The following is a 16,466-nucleotide window of genomic DNA, read 5'->3' as shown; positions in this document are numbered from 1 at the left end:
AAACACGGGGGAGGTGGATTTGAGAGGGTAGTTTTTATGAAGATGAATAGGAAAATTTAAAGTTAATCTATATTCAGTATGCTGACAATCATGAAAATATATCAGATCTGTCTGTTGTAAGTGCAGATTTTATTTGCATTCCAAACAGATTCACACTCAGAATAGGATACAAAATGTTCGCACATGAAAAATACCTAGCCCTGTTGATGCAAGTTACATTAGGTGGAGTATAATGTTCAGAGAAATGAGTGATTTGTACAGGCAAGTAAGTTCAGAATCACAACATTTTAGCCAGGCACCACTATAATTTTACCTTGTGACCTATCTAGTGGCTCATAGTTATTTTCTTCCAAGGCCTCCTTGTCATTTGACCAAACTCTTCAGGTACCCTTTAATTTCTTATAATTTCTTCCTCACTCGTCTCCCATCAAGTGTTTCCTGAACATGTGGCTAGAGCACATGAAAGAAGCAGCATTCACAGTATCTCAAAGTTCCTCTTATTATCCCTCTTTCTCCAGCTACTTTTCCAGAAAACTGAAGTACTTTCTTCTTGAACTGTATCTTGTAGCATCTCTTTACTCTGTTGTCCCTCCCTTTCCCAATGTTAATTTTCTCCTTCTCATCAGGTGTCATTTTTCTACTCTTCGGATCCAAATGATCCTCTATGGGGGGAAATTTTAACCCAAATCGCAACAAACACAGTTCTGAGAAAACTTTACTTTCTGATCACTCAGGCGATTCTCCTGTGAATTCAAGGCATAAAATGAGCGTAGACTTCCCACTTTACATGTCCCAGTAGGTATTTACTGTGTCAGCCATTCAGAAAGATACAAAAACATAAAGCTCAAGTCTAGGCTTCAGAGAGATTGAGATGTAGACGAGGCACTAATTTAAATTACACACATATGAAGTATGTAATACCACCCTGTGATTCCACGTTTAGGTACTCACCACAGTCCATGAGGGCGGACATGTTTGTGCTTCTCTTGGTTCACTGAGGCAACTTCTGTGCCTGAAACGGTTCCTGGCACATGGTAAGGTGCTCGATAGATGTGTGGAATGAAGTACATTCTAATTTCTAAACGTAGAATTAAGTCCAGTCTCCTCCGTTACCAGCCTGTTTCTGTAATGAGAATATATGTAACACAAACGAACTCATTCGTGATTGATATGTAGGGAAAGGATATTAATAAACTGGGGTGGTTGTATTGGTTCACAAGCAATTGTTCCCAGCGCTTTACTATTTTGCACTACCAAGTAACAGCAGCTACAAGCAAAAACACAGCAGACCGCCAGTTGTGGAGAATACACAGTGCCATGGCTGATGCCCATTCACCTTGTGTTCTTTCTTTTGGATTTTGCTCTCGCCATGAGTTCTAATTTGGGAGGGCTTATTGTCAGGGGGGAATTCACCTCTTACGTTTAGGTTTTGTGCTTCTCTTCCTAATGCAACAGCCTCAAACAACTCTCCTTCCGATCTCTTCATCAGTTACCTGCATCCTTTTTTAAAGGTAAAGTCCTATATATTTACCGTAATATTTATTAGGAATTTAACACGGCCATAAACTCTGCTAGTATGTTTTTTGGATCCGTTACTGTTTTGTTAGTGTTCTAGTTGCAATGTTACATAGATTTGGGCTCGTTTGTTGCTAACCCTATTTTCCCCATAAGCCTTGTTATTTCTAGCATATGATTTCACAAAATGGGAAGAACACACACATCCTTTTATAGAAGAAATGTACTACAAACTTCAAGTTCAATGAAGATAAGTAGGATTTAGCTGTGGGAGAAGATAAAAGAGAGCACTCCATTTCTGGCAAGAGCATCAGCAACTCCCAAGTGGATACAGTATGGAACCTTCTGGGAGGAGGGAAGGAGTCCCAGCTGGCAAGTGAGGCTCTGAGGAGTGGGTAAGTGGACGGGTTTGAACACAAGAGGTTTAAATTCAGGATTTTCTGTGGCGAAGTGCCTCCGGAGAGCTTTTCAAACAGGAAGTGGCCTGCCTGAGCAGTGCTCTAGAACCATTACCCTGTGGGCATGTGCAGATGGATGCCCCTGCAAAGAGGGTCAGAGCAAGGAAGGGGGGCAAGGCCCAAACAGCGAGAAGCAGGAAGGTGGACTTGGACTTGGAAAGGACAGGGCAAGTGGGAAGACCTTAAAATGCAGAATCCAGTGGGAGCGGCTATGGCATTGGAAGAGAGGTTCCGGATTGACTGGTAGGGTCTGAGTTCAGGCGACTGGTGGATACAGGTATCCCAGACCAGAGGCAGAGAAGTTGGGGACAGGAGCAAGTCTGACAGGAAAAAAAAGACAAGAAGGGTGTGCCCGGCCACGTCCCCAAGTTTAAATCACAAGAAATATTGCCACCTTAATTCGTGGCCATTTAATTGTAGTTTTTGGTGCCACTCTGGGGTGGCAGAGGGGAATCAGTCCCCTCTCCAACAAGGATGCCTTTTCAGACTGTCGGCTAAAGTGACTTAGGAATTCATCCTGAAACCGTATTTTGGGCAGAGGAGAATGTTTCAAAACCCAAGCTATCTCTGTACAATTATCCTTTGTGACGGCTTGCAGTTTCCTCACCTACAAAATCACAGGGCAAAGAAACTTATTCCTGGAGCCTCCTCTCCGGGAGACGAAGGTGAGGATGGGGGTCCAGGCAGCCCCAACCCACCCTCCCGCTTAGGATCCCCGGGGATCACCGGACAGACGTTTTCCCGCCCCCCGCCCCGGCCTGGGGAACTGCTTTGGGCGCTCCAGGGCCGGCGATCCGCGGAAGGCGTCCGGCCTATCACCCTCGACTCCGACTTTGCAGCTCCCCGCCTGCGCCGTGCTCATTGCCGGCGCTCCTGAGACGGTTTCCCGAAACTGCCCCCCGAAGGCTCCCCGCCGCGGCCCCGGGGTCCCCCGCAGGATTCCAGGAGGCGCCGCCGCCGCCGCCGCCGCCGCCGCCGCCCGGCGGGCGCAGTGACCCGCTCCCAGGCCCCGGGGCCTCTGCCCCTCCTCCCGGGGATCCCCTTTCGCCAACAGCCTCCCGGGCCCCGCAGGACACTCCCCTCCGGAGGCCGGGCCTCGTCGGCCCGCCACCGCCCCCGCCTAGCCCCCGGCCGCCCCGCCCCGCCCGCGCGCCGCTCCGGGAGAGCCCCGGGCCCCGACCCCTCCCCCCGGACGCCCGGCCCGAGAGCGGGACCCGGGCGGCGAGGGTGACTGGGCTGCGGCGCGGGGCCGGGTCCTGGGCAGGGAGGCTCGGCGGCCTCTTTCTTTCTCTGCCCCCGCCCCTCTCTCTCCTTCCTCCTTGCTAGCCCCGCCGGCGGCGGCCGAGTTCGGCACTCTCGTCTCGCCTCCTCCCCCACCCGGGGACCCTCTCCTCTCCCCTCCCCTCCCTCGCCCGCTCCTCCCGCCGCCTCCTCCCTCCCGGAGCGGCTGGCTGCGAGGAGGCGTAACGGAAAGCCCCGGCGGGGGAAGGCTGCGAGCTCGGGGCCGGAGACGCAGAGCCGGGCCGGGTGAGTTGGAGTCGCCGGGCCCCGCGCGTGCTGCAGGAGGGAGAGCCCGCAGCCCCGGCCAGGTGGGGCCGGGCGGCGCCGGCGAGGGGGTACCCAGCCCGGGCGCTGGCGGAACCGTCGCGGCCGGCGGAGCCGGGGCTGTGTGCGCGGCGGCTGGCGCGGGAACCGCAATCCCGCGCTCCCGGAACCCGCGGGGAGGGAAGAGGACCGTCCCCGGGACTGGGACGGGTGTCGGGGGCTGGGAATGGGAGGGATCGGCTGTTTCTGCTCTCACCGCCGCGGCTGCCGGCAGCAGAAGTGGAAAAATTGTGCCTGGAACGGCGACTTGCCGGGAAGCCGGCGTGAGCCGAGCTCTCCCGCCGCCACCGACGGGCTTCGTCCGGCCGTTCCCGCGGGCACCCAGGGCGCACGGGTCTTGGGCGCAGCTCGGCGCCGGGCACTGCGCGCCTGGTACCGCGCCTCGGGGGGTGGGGGTCGCTGGCTGGTTGCCCGCTGGTCGCCCGCGTGGGGCCTGGTGTGTGGCGTGTGGGTCACGCCGGCCACAGACGTCAGCTGCTTTTCAGATCTGGGCTGCATTTTTGTGGGCTGCATTTTGTGATTTGGGGTGCCTGCTGGAGGAGGTGGGCGTGTATTGGGGAAGACTACATCTGGGATGGGTGGGTTGAGCCCATGAGATGGGGTAAAGAACTGGAGGAGACTGTGTACTTGCTTCGGGATGTTTTTAGACTCAGGGTCCCCCCCCCCCCCATTTTCCCTTCCATTCAGTGGTCTGGTGTTCTTTGAATTCAGAACAGCAAAAGGGTTTTTCTTCGATCCCGTTCAACTTTTCTCTTAATCCAGGAGCGTCCTGAGTTTCAGGGGAGCCCGCGAGCCGTTTCAGTGGGAGTAAATGAGAGTGAAGACAAAGTCTTATCCCCCACCCCCATCTTCACTCCCCCCCCCCCCCCTCGCCCCGGACCATTTCCTGTATTTCCCGTTTTCTCTCTGTGATTGTGTGCGTGCGTGGAGGTTGCCATCGGTAAAGTAGAACTTCTGTTCGAAATCGCAAAGCAGCCCCTGTGGACCAGAGTGGGTTTGAGCCAGAGGGAGGAGAGATGTGAGGGGGAAGGGGAAGGGAACTGTTAGAGCCCGGTCCCAGAGAGTTAAACCTGAGTAACCAAGTTCGAAGGACCGTTTATCATGGGCACGTTGCTTTTGCTTCCCTCTCGAGCTTGAGAGCTCCACCCCCGCCAGGTTTAAGCCAGGATCGATGCTAATTTCTTTGGCGTTGCCCTTTCCTGCGTGTTTCTGATTCTTTCCTCCTGTTGTTCTTTAGAAAGCGACTTCTTTTCAAATTTAGGAGATAGGGAGTACATGCTAGTAGGGAGATTAAATGTCTTGAAGACAGAGAAAAGAAATAAAACCCAAGATGACCATTTCTTTTTGCTGTCATAGTGTGATAGGCTTGTTATTAATCTGTGTCAGAAATCTCATGCTGGTGAAATATTTGAGGGGTTTGAAGTCATACGACTATTATGTTATAATGCTATTTTTTCCAAGTGGTCACACAGAGAGCAGGTAGTGTGTCTGGTTGTGGTTTGCAAAGGGTGCGGCGAACATTTTATAAAATGCCAGGAAGGAAGACACGGTGTGTTGCAGGAGATGATGGGGGTGGAGAGGGAGAATCATTTGTCTTTAGAGCAGTCCAATTAGGAAGAATAATTACACTGCAAATGAACATTCTCAAATATAATTTGAATCATGATACACGAACCAGTAATTTGTCTTTAGTTAGGAAAAAGGCTCTTTGTGGATGAGAGCAAAGCGATCCCTTCTGGAAAAAGTAATGTGTACTGTTCATGCATGTAGATGGGCTCAAAATTGATGGAACCTGCTTACGAAGATGTGTAGAGTGATGAATTAAAGAAAGAGATTTCACTGCACAGAGCAGGCAGGGCAGGAAGGAAAATTCCAAAGGAGAAGACAGAGAAACAATGTATGAAAAGTACATAGTCTTTTTTAATGAACATTGTATACAGCTTCTTAACTTTAAATTAACAAAGGAGGATGCTAAACCCTAGGAGGACCCAGACTGGTACTGTTGAGTTCCTAGAGGTGCCACTTACTATCTGAACCTTGGACAAGTTATTTAATTTCTCTCAGCCTTGGTTTCTGTATCTATAAATTGGTGGCAGTAAGAGTTCAAGTCAAAGACTAACCTTGAAGATTAACTAGGATTACTTTTGCATAGGATTTAGGTGGTGCCTCCTGCTAAGTGCTCAGAAAACGTTAATGATGGTTGTCAAGTATTTCAAATGCCCTGGAAAAAGCCGTGCCATTCAAAGAGCTGGAATGGATACCTGATTTAGAGTAAGCTGTGGCTGCCTCAGGCAGACCCTGAGCTGAGGCTGTACCCCTGCCTCGGGCAGCCCACAGGCAGAAACACTTGATCTTTCTAGAACTTACATGCCGCATCCTTTTGGCCCATTGTGGTCAGCCTTCTCTGGGACTCCAGTTCTGGAGAGTGTAGCACAGGCTGTGTTTGGCTCTGAGGGCAAGAGCACAGGTGTGGGTGTGCAACTGCAGGCCTCACTGACTCTGTGATGGCAGGTTCTCAGGTTTCTGGTCCATGTTTGAGAGAACAAAAAAAGAAACAAACCAGCAGTGGGCAAGGTGCATGCCTCTTTGGGAATCCTAAAAGCAACATTTTACTCAATGCATACTGCTCTTGGAAAGATACAAACAGTGAATATCTAATCTCTAGAATTTGTTCCAAAAAGCAATGGTTAAGGCATGTTTTAGGATTAAGGATACACTGGCCAGTTTTTATTAAGGTTGTATCTAACGGCTAAGTGAACAAAAGGCATTCTTAGCAAAACACTAGTTCTTGAGCAGGGCAACTATACTGTATACTGCTCTTCTAATTTAGGAGGACCGCCTATTTGGTCATTCATCCACTGTTTTATCCTGTCATTCAGCAAATACCCATGAAGCCTGTCCCATGGGCTGGCCTCTGTTCTGGCCTCTGGTGACAGCGAGAACCAAGAGCAGGCTTCCTCCCTCCCTGTGCACGCGTGCTAGTTGGAGAAGCAAACTCCGTGTGCAAAGGACCTCCATCAACCCAGGAAACTCCTTTTAATGATTTCAGAGAGCCTGTACTGGGAAAGCAGAGCACTGGGCGTGCTTCCCTTCCACAAGCCAGCCTGCTCAGAGGGAAGGGACCTGGCTGCAGGTAGTGATGGGGGCAGCCGGGCTTATGGGTTCTCCCTCGGGATAAGGGAGAAAGAGACTATTTCTTCTGTGCTTAATACAAGTCTGTGTCCATTTGGGTAGTGGGTGAGAAGAACCATCAGCCAACATGCCATGAAAACAAAGAGTTTCTTTCTCAAAGGTGAGATTTCTGAGCCTTAGAAAGGCAAAGAAGGAATTAAAGGTCACTTCTGGTCATCACCCTGTAAAACCCGGGTGTGTCCAGGGGAGAATCTGCTGTGGCACTTGAGACACCTCACTCTCTCTTGCTGTATAAGGCGTGGCTGAAGGAGGAAAAGGAAGAGTGGATACTTGGTTCCTGGTTTTCTTTTTCATTACTTTTAAAAAGACATTAATACATGATGCAGTAATAATCACACGTTTGGAGTCTAGAAGGCTGGCAAAGGTAAAAGGCAGGTAGGGCTCTGATAGTAGTTGTGTGTATGGAGGCAAGGTCAAGAGGGAAGTACCTGAGGGTGCTGGGGTTGGGTGCTGAGCTGAGGAACCTGAACTTCATCTCTAAAGCTGGCTGAAAGAGAATTTGCAGCAGGTAAATGACTTGTTTTGTAGTGCTTTAGAAAGAACTTGGTGACCATGAGGTGGGTTGGGTGACAAGGAGACCAGAGCGGGGACAGAAGTTGAGCTGAGAGGCTAGTGTGGGAGTCCTTGAGGGACTTGGAGAGGGAGAGGTCGGGAGAGATTGCTTACCCTTCCTGGGTCTTCTCTCGGTTGTGGACACCAAGAGGGAGTCCAGGGTGACTGGTGTGGTCATGGCACCATTCACTGAGGTGAACAACTGTGGGGAACTTCAATTTGAGGAGATGGTACGGAGTAATGAGTTCATTTGGATCCCGAACAGAACTGTGAGCCTTCCAGGGAGAGATGTCCAGCAGAGAGCTGAAAACACGGGCAGGAAGAGAGTCTGGAGTAGAGATGAAAGATGGAGTTGTTTTTATAGTAGTGGCAAGTAGTTGCCTGGATTGTTGAGATTTACTAAACAGTGCTCAGGATGGGAGTGATCTGTATACTTGTAACTGAATTTTTCTCTTTTATCCTTGCAACAGGCCTCACTGGGATAATGAAACCTCTGACCTTGGCCTTAAATGACCAGTCTCTCACTGTTATTTTGCAGACCTGGTGATAACTGTTTATGTTACTTTGAACTGGGATCATCGAAAGGAATATATGTAGAATGGCTGTGAACATACTTGGTAGCTAGGATGTATAACTGGTGAAATTGATTACCACTCCCCCAACACAGACACACACAGACACACACAGACACACATACGTTATAGACCATGTTCTTCCCCAAGTTCATATGTGGAAACCCTAACCCCCAGCGTGGTGGTATTTGGAGGTGGGGTCTTTGGGAGGTGATTAGATTTGGATGAGGTCGTGAGTCTGGACCTCCGTGGTGGGAGTAGTGTCCTTACCCAAAGAGAAAGAGAGATCAGAGCACATCAGCTCTCTCTCCACCACAGAGAGGAGGCTGTCATTGCAAACCTGTAAGAGGGTTCTCATCAGGAACCAAATCTCACAGTGCCTTGACCTTGGACTCCCAGCCTCTAGAACAGTGAGAAATAAATACTGTTTAAATTATCCAGTCTCTGGTATTTTGTTATAGCAGCTTGGACCGATTATTACACAGGTATGTGTTGTGTTTAAGAAAATGTAAGATGACCTTTACTTGCTGAGGAAGTAAAGTAGTTTTGTGCACATCTAGAAAGTACTGAACATAGAGGTGTGTTATCTGTGTGTTTTCTTAGTTAAACTGTAATATCGTCAGCTAGGTCAAGAGAAGTTCCCAACTTTGACTTTGAGATTTGCCAGGTAAGAAGGAAGAACCTCAGTGTATTTGAGTTTTCCTCCTGTAGGTTCTGATTTTGATTTGATACTACATTTGTTGATTAAGTGGTGTTTTGGACACTATTTAAAAAATACTTTCATCAAAATTGAGTAAGACTACAGAGGTGTTTATTTGGGTGAATTGTTGCCGTTCCATTTAGGACATCACAACCAAACTCGTTTTTAAAACTCTTCACATGGTTTCTAAAATAATAAGTACTGAATTCTGTAGTCAATTATGGTATTTGAATGAAGAATATTGAGGGTTTCAGCGGGTTCATTGCAAACAAAGTTTAACAATTACTGAGGTGACATTAGCCGTAAAAGCAGTTCTTTCCTTGTGTCTTCTGTATGTACAGAGAATGGTTCAATGATGTCACCAGGTTTCCTGGCTTTTGGCAACTTACGGGTAATACATTGAGGATTTGCAGCCTAGGCTAATGTATGAAGCTAGGATGTTATAACAGTGAATATGTGGCCTTTTAAAGCATCCCTGTTTGTGGAACTAAGGATATTTGATTATGGGCTGAATATCTCTCATCCTATAAGTGCACAGACTTGCAGCCATCCCTGGATTGCTGGTAGGGAGCTCCACACACACTTGGGGTTCCCAGGTCTTTATTTCCAAATGCTCCATACACCCTTTCTCCCCAACACTAATTTTCTCCCTAACACTAATTTTCTCCCCTTAGAGAGGGTGGTCAGGCTTTCCTGGCCCCTGTGAGAAGACACGGGGAGAAGGCGGCTGTCTACAAGACAAGGATAAGCCTCCGAATCCATAGGTGCCATGAGACCTTATATTGTGAGAACTAACTTTTGTTTTCATGTCCACGAAGGAGAGGCTTATCCACCTTCTTTTTTTGAAGTTACCATATGGCCCTCCAGGGCTATTGCTGTTACTATGAATTTCATTCATTTGTGAAATAATTAAAAGTGTGCAAAATAGACCCCAGTGAATGCTTGTTAAATTGCAGGCATGCTATTTGATTTGTGCGCAGCTATTACTCCCCTTATGGCTGTGGATCTAGGGTGAGGCCAGTGGGGGTGACTAATGATTGTCAGTCTGTGTAATGACCAAGAACATCTCCCCTCACCCTTGCCTGCTTAACTGGGGTGCCATCGGAAGGAAAGCTGGTAGCCATAGACAGACTCGAAGGATGTAGACTAAAATTTTAACTGTTCGCCTTGGTCTGGTGATTATAAGTGACTAGTTATTTTCTTTATTTTTCTGTTTTCTGTAATATTTTCAGATTTTCTGTAAATAGCAGTTACTTTTTTATTAATTTTTTTTTAACGTGTATGGTTTATTTTGGGAGAGAGTGGGGAAGGGGCAGAGGGGTGTGGGGAAATGGAGAATCTCAAGCAAGCCTCATGCCCAGTGTGGAGCCTGATGTGGGGCTTGATCTCACAACCATGAGATCATGGCCTGAGCTGAAATCAAGAGTCAGATGCTTAACCAACTGACTCATCCAGGCGCCCCAATAGCTTGTTACTTTTAAAACCAGAGCAAAAGAGTTGGTGGGTCTGTGTGTGTGTGTGTGTGTGTGTGTGTATGTAAACATGTTCGCCACAACACCGTACCTCTCCTTACATCTGTGCATCCATTGTAAAGGAGGTTTTTGTCTTTAAAAAGAATTAAAATTCGTATTTGCTATAAATGTAGTTGCTCATACTGGGAGGCTAGGGAATACAACCGTGATTAGGTGCTGTGACCCACAGCCAGAGTGGGACAGCTCTCTGAGAACTATACAGAAGCCGACTCCTTAGTGTATATTTTGTACATTTTTATAAACATTGTAAATGTGATTTGAGAGGTGTTTCACTTATACATCTAGGTGTGTAAATGGCTGTCTGTAAGAAGTCTTGAATCAAATCTGATAAGTACTGAATTAAATATGTGCTATACTGACATGTTGGGATTCTTTCTTTTTAAAAATTGTTTCAGTGTTCAGTACAACCCAGCAGTGAGATCTTAAATATCCCTTTAGCAGCAACCCCTGCACATGCCTGGAAAATTAGAGGGGCTCTTTTTCCTCTACTGATTCTTTCGTTCAGCATTTTCTTTCTTTCCACACTGAGCTGTGCTGTCAAGGGCACCTGGGGTTCAAGCTTCCCTTCTCCTGGGACAGGCTGCAGTTGGACTGGATTTCACATGTTGTTTTCCAGTTTTCAGGCAGTTAGCCAGTTGTTTAAGGATGGTTGTAACTGCATGGACAGTAGGGTTGTTTAATCTTTAGGTAAGTGGTGCATAGCACATACATATTGAGGACAAATTAACCTCTTAAAAATTTTCAACTGCTTTTTTTTTTTTTTCCTCTTGTAGAGACCAAATATTCTGGAATTAAAAATAATGGATAGTCTGGGAACTGCAAGCTGTACCAGTAAGCAGTGTTTTTGTCTTTATAAATGACTATTACTTGGGTATTCAATACAGACTTAAAAAAAAACATGGGTCACAACTTTAAAAACAGTCTAAAATCACATCCAATTTTTGTAATGGCCGTCTATTCCTAGATGATGATCCCACATAGAAGTATGTCTAAACAGATACCTCCTCTGTCATTTGCTCATTTTTATAGTAGTCCTTTCAAGGCTCTTCTGTACTAGAAGCTCATAATTTACTGGCCTAATTACTAATTCTGCATGGATTTATGCTGTACTAGGTAGCGTAGTGTGCTGGCTTAAACAGGTGATGGTAGGTCTTTTTGATCTGAATCCTTTTGGTAAATGAGTGTGCTTAGGTTGTCCTGTCTGTTTATGTGTTTTTTTCGAGAGGGTGCTTAGGCCTATAGTTCTTTTCTCTATTAGTAAAGAAACGACAGCTTCGAAGGAGCTAAGCTGATGTGTGGAATGTTTAAACTATAACTCAGGGCCTAAAAGAGCTATAACCTGGTAAGGAGGCCACACTTTATTATAAGAACACAATTGGTAGTGGTGATGAAAAAGTGTGATAGGTTGTGTGTTCATCTGTGTGGACAGGTGGCTGGGGGCCTGTTTAGGATAGTCTTATCAGCTATGCTGCAGAGGGACCACTACTTCCCTTGGTCTGGAAACCAGACTGGTGGACCCTAACAGTAAATTGGTTAGCTTTCTCGGCAGGTGTGTTAGTCAACACAACTGGCATGTTTTAAAACATTTTGTTTTATTTATTTATTTAAAAAAATTTTTTTTAACGTTTATTTATTTTTGAGACAGAGAGAGAGCATGAACCGGGGCAGGGCAGAGAGGGAGACACAGAATGGGAAGCAGGCTCCAGGCTCTGAGCCATCAGCCCAGAGCCCGACGCGGGGCTCGAACTCACGGACCACGAGATCGTGACCTGAGCTGAAGTCGGACGTTTAACCGACTGAGCCACCCAGGCGCCCCTTAAAACATTTTAAAATGAGAAGTGCCATCATGTTAGATTCCTCTTGCTTATGTATCTGTGTTTGATTTTTTTTAAATCTTGACCATGGGACATCCCGTTTCTGTCCAGATAATTCTGAATTCTGACCTGGTCATCTGCCATGTCAGCCATCCCTCTGGGCTGCGTGTTGTGTTCCTCGACACGTTCTGCTCATCAGTCATTGAAGTTCTTTGAGTTATTTACTGATACTGCTCTGTTACACCTCCCCATGTCATTCTTCTGAGTCTTCTTAGTAACCAGGGGTGTGTCAGCCTTTGTAGGCGGCCAGAGGTTAGAGGGTTGGAGTCAGTGCCAAGATACAGAGGAAGCTAATCATGCTTGTGACCTTGCCCTCATTAACACTGTGTTGGAACCAAGAGAGCCAGCATTCCGTGGTATTGTTTGACTTTGGATTGTCTCTCTTGATTTATGGTAATAGGCTCCCTATTTAAGAATGTAAGAGATGATCACTACTTACTGCCTCTTTCTAACTACTGAAAAGTCGGGCTTTGGATTGTCAGATTAGTCATTGGACCCTGTTGATGGTGGTTTGGTCCCAAGACAAACCAAGACTGACAAAAGTGTGAGGGCAGAAGGCCTCTGAGAGTCTGGAGCATAAGCGGGTGGGCTGATGACCTGCGTGTTCCACAGGTGGGGGTAAAACTCAAATTTCAGTGTGTGCAAGAATGACCTGGGACCTTGTTAAGATGTAGATTTGGATTCAGCAGGCCCACATGGGGCCTGGGATTCTGTATTTCTAGCAAGCTTCCTGCCATGCTGATGCTGCTGGTTCCATGTAGCCAGGCTCACACAAAGGTGGGTCGTGGATAAGACTGTGGACTAGTCAGCTGGAGGCTAAAACCTGTACAGTCTGATAACCAGGAGGCATCTGTGGGGTCTGACTTAGAATTGGTTGCCTGCTACCTAGGGCTGGCCTCTATTGGGATGAGACCAAGGGCCCTGAGCCTAGTCACTGTCCTTAGGACCCATAATGGCCAACAGGAGCAGCTGCACAGTGTTTTCCCCATAGTCCTTAGGGCAGGGACGTTCTGGAGGGTCTCTTAGGTGAGATACGATTAAGCTAAAGGGCAGGTTTTGTTTTTGCTAAGTTTTAGTTAAATTGATTTCCTCACTGCATGTTGAGTATATTCCATAATTTTAACTAGATAAAGAAGGCTTTACCTTTCTTTAATTAAACCTGCATTTTCTCATAGGCCCTGTAACTGCAGTTAATGTAATTACAGAGTTTTGTAAAAAGTTACCTCTTACTTTATTTGGAGCATTTTTTATGAAACTTGCTTGATACTCTGCTGGGCTAGCTGGCTAGAATATATAGATGTTCTCAGACCTCTCCCCTGAGGTTTTGACTTTATAAGGCTGGAGTAGATCCTGGGTATCTATAGTTTTTAAACAAAGCTTCCAGGTAGTTCTTATGGTCAGGCAGGTTCTAGAAACACCAGTGTAAAGAAACATCAATTTAGAAACCCATCTATCTGAGCCTGTGATGTTGACCATGTCTGGGGGATGGATGCCCTTACAAGTTCTTTTCTTGGCCTCTTGGGTACTTGGTTGTGAAGAACTGGTTTCTGTCCCTCTGGGATCACTTTAATTTTTATCTTGACACATGCTTTTATTCTTACAGAGGCCCTTATCTTGGGTGGAACCGAAGCAGAGAGTCCTTTTTTTTCAACAGCGTAAGAGCTCAGTTCTGTGAAGCTGTTATTTTTAGGAAGGTTTTACAGACACTGACTATTAAGTGCTTTTGGGCATGCTTGGAAATTCTAGGCTTTAAGCTTTGGGCCTCTACGGAGAAGTCTCAGGAATGTCCTGCAGCTGACTTTTCCCACACCCTCTCCCACTTTGGTTTAGACAGACAGCTGGGGATAATGAGTGTCCCCTTTCTAAGTAAATGCTGACCAGAAATGGATGAGGAGGGGCCCTTCCTCCTCCACAGACCAGTTTGGTTCTGATCCAGGTGAACTGACAGGTTGAGGAGTTGGGCTTTCCGTATCATTATATCAACATTAACCTCCCTTTCTGCAAATGCAGGGTCCATCTCAGCCCCACGCAAGAGGCCAAGTCAGTTTGTGAAACAGACGAAGTAGGAAATGGTCTGTGTGATGAGATTGGAAGGGTGTGGAAAAGGGTTTCTTGCCTGGTGATTTGGACACTGTTACATTTCCATCAGAACGCACATTAGAAGCAGGCTTCATGCCCAAGATTTGAGGCTATTTGAGCCTTTATTACTAGTGATTTCCTGACTGGTACACCTGCACCGTCTGGCAGAGAGATTCTTGTAGTTGGTGTTAAAGACGGTCACTGAGATTAAGAAGATTCTTGGTATTTCTGGAATCATGTATGACAGCATCAAAGCCCCTAGGAACTGCTGAATGGGAGTGATGAACTTCTTGATCTATTAAAATTAAAAAAAAAAAAAAAGTAAAGTGGAATTCGCTTAACTGTTTTGCCTAAAATTCTATCATTAGAGAAATTTGGTCCACACACTTGTCTTTAAACAACTCTTATTCAACACATAAGGATCTGTATAGGACAGATAGCATATTTTTTATTTATACCTTAACAGGAATAATTTCATAACATGCTTCTCAAAAGCAGCTAAGGTCAGGGAATGAGAGAGGGGACTCTGACTTTGATGGGGTGGAGTGTGGGCACTGGACAAGGAGGGCAGTGCATAGAGGATAGCTAGAGGCAGCAGGCGCGCAGGCCAGCTCACCAGGAGCCAGGCTACCTAGAAGGGCCTGAGGCAAAACTAGTCCCTCTTTACTTTGCGTGTGCACACACATACTGTGTTGTAGGGACTTGAATAGCCTTGATGTGTGTGGCATATTTCTATCGAATGGGGCTATTTCCCGTATACTTGACCAGTTGTAATGAAAAGCCAGGTGATCTACATAAGGAAATTAAGATTAAACATCCCAGTTGTACTTGGGGTTATTTTGCTGTCTTTAAAAAGTCTGTTTAATTTTGAGAGCAAAGCTCAGGAAATGACGCTGTTCTGTGCCTACTTAACAGGTGAAATTGGCCAGTAGGAGAGACCTCCCTTCCTCTACTGAGGGGTTTTTTCCCAGTCTGTTTTGAGAAGGGCTTGATTCTTCTGAGACTCCATGCCACCTAGAAAGTGTGCTGTAATGCATGCCTTCTTGTCATGTCTGCAAAGAACAGTTCACAGCTCCTGGGTGAACTCTGAACTTAGATACCCTCTTACCAAAGCCAAAGCTTGTTTGAGTGATACAGTGTGTTTTCAGAAAAGTATAATGATGGGTTGGGAGATGATCTTACCCCCGCTGTCTGAGTAAGCCTGAACTAATAGAGAAGTTACACAGAAGTACATCTCAGGACCAGAACTCTGGGGACTTCTAGGAAGACTGACCCACACTCTCACCCACAGCCATTTCCTACCCCTGCTTCTCCTAGAGCCCCTGCTCTGTCTTTAGATTGGGCTTGGTGCCCCTGATTCTGAGATTCACAAGATGTTCCTTCATGCTCTTAGTCAGGGTCTTGAAATAAAGCACACAAAAAATGAATACATCCTATTACAAACAAAATACATTTGTCTTCGAGCGGTACTGGTTTCCTGGTACCCAGGAAAGGTGGGAACACACAGCCTGTGAAAGTCAGAAAGCACTGAGAACCGTCTATACTGACTCCTGTAGTGTGATCATTAGCTTGCTCTGTGACCTTGGACAAGTCATTTTACCTGTTTGGGCTAGAGACAGTTAAGGGATGAATCCAGGCCTGAAATTCTTATTCTAGGTGAGTCTGTATGTCTGTGTGTTCAGTCATTTAATCAACACAAGCTTATTGAGCCCCCCAGGGAGCTGACAGTCTGATAGGAGAGGCTGTAGAAGAGTCATTATCTTTATTTATTTTTAAAATTTTATTTATTTTTCAGAGAGAGAGAGAGAGAGAGAGAGCGAGCACCAGCAACAGAGGGGGCAGGGGCAGAGAGAGAGAATCCCAAGTAGGCTCCACACCGTCAGTGCAGAGACTGATGCGGGGCTCGAACCCGCGAACAGTGAGATCATGACCTTAGCTGAAGTTGGACACTCAACTGACTGAGCCGCCTAGGTGCCCCAAGAGCTGTTACCTTAATGTGGTTAGCTACATGTGCAGTGCAGGAGACATAGACCATGCAGGACATGTATGAAGCCTTTACAGTTGTGGGTTCCACATGCACAGAGTGGGTGGGGAGGCTGGAGAGCCGGGGTGTGCAGGTGGAGGGTGTAGTATAGGGAAGGTGCTAGGGATTTCTGCAGCATTGCTTGTTCCCCTGGACCACACGTATTTGCTTGGCCTGTTATGAGATCCTGCAGCCCAGCCACCCTCTTTGTGACGTTGGCAAGAGGGGCAGACTCTGGAAGCTGAGTGTGGTTGGGGTATGCAGTATATGGCTATGATCTGTGTTGATCTGAACACTGTTTTTTTTTTTTTTTATTAAACAAATTTTTTTTAATGTTTATTTTTTTTGAGAGAGCGAGCGTGCG

The 16,466-nt window shown here is 46.7% G+C and overlaps 1 protein-coding gene across 1 annotated transcript in view; it reads left to right on the top strand.

Moving 5' to 3' along the window:
- Positions 1-3,178: 3,178 nt before the first annotated feature.
- LHFPL2 (LHFPL tetraspan subfamily member 2) overlaps positions 3,179-16,466 on the top strand; it is a 171,481-nt gene continuing 158,193 nt past the window's right edge. The window contains exon 1 of the mRNA XM_042989074.1: positions 3,179-3,500. The gene's annotated coding sequence lies outside the window, so the exon portion shown is untranslated. The remainder of the gene's footprint in view (positions 3,501-16,466) is intronic.

This window comes from Panthera tigris, chromosome A1 (genome assembly GCF_018350195.1).
Source record: "Panthera tigris isolate Pti1 chromosome A1, P.tigris_Pti1_mat1.1, whole genome shotgun sequence".
NCBI classification, from domain to species: domain Eukaryota; kingdom Metazoa; phylum Chordata; class Mammalia; order Carnivora; family Felidae; genus Panthera; species Panthera tigris.
This window is presented reverse-complemented; position numbering and strand designations above follow the sequence as displayed.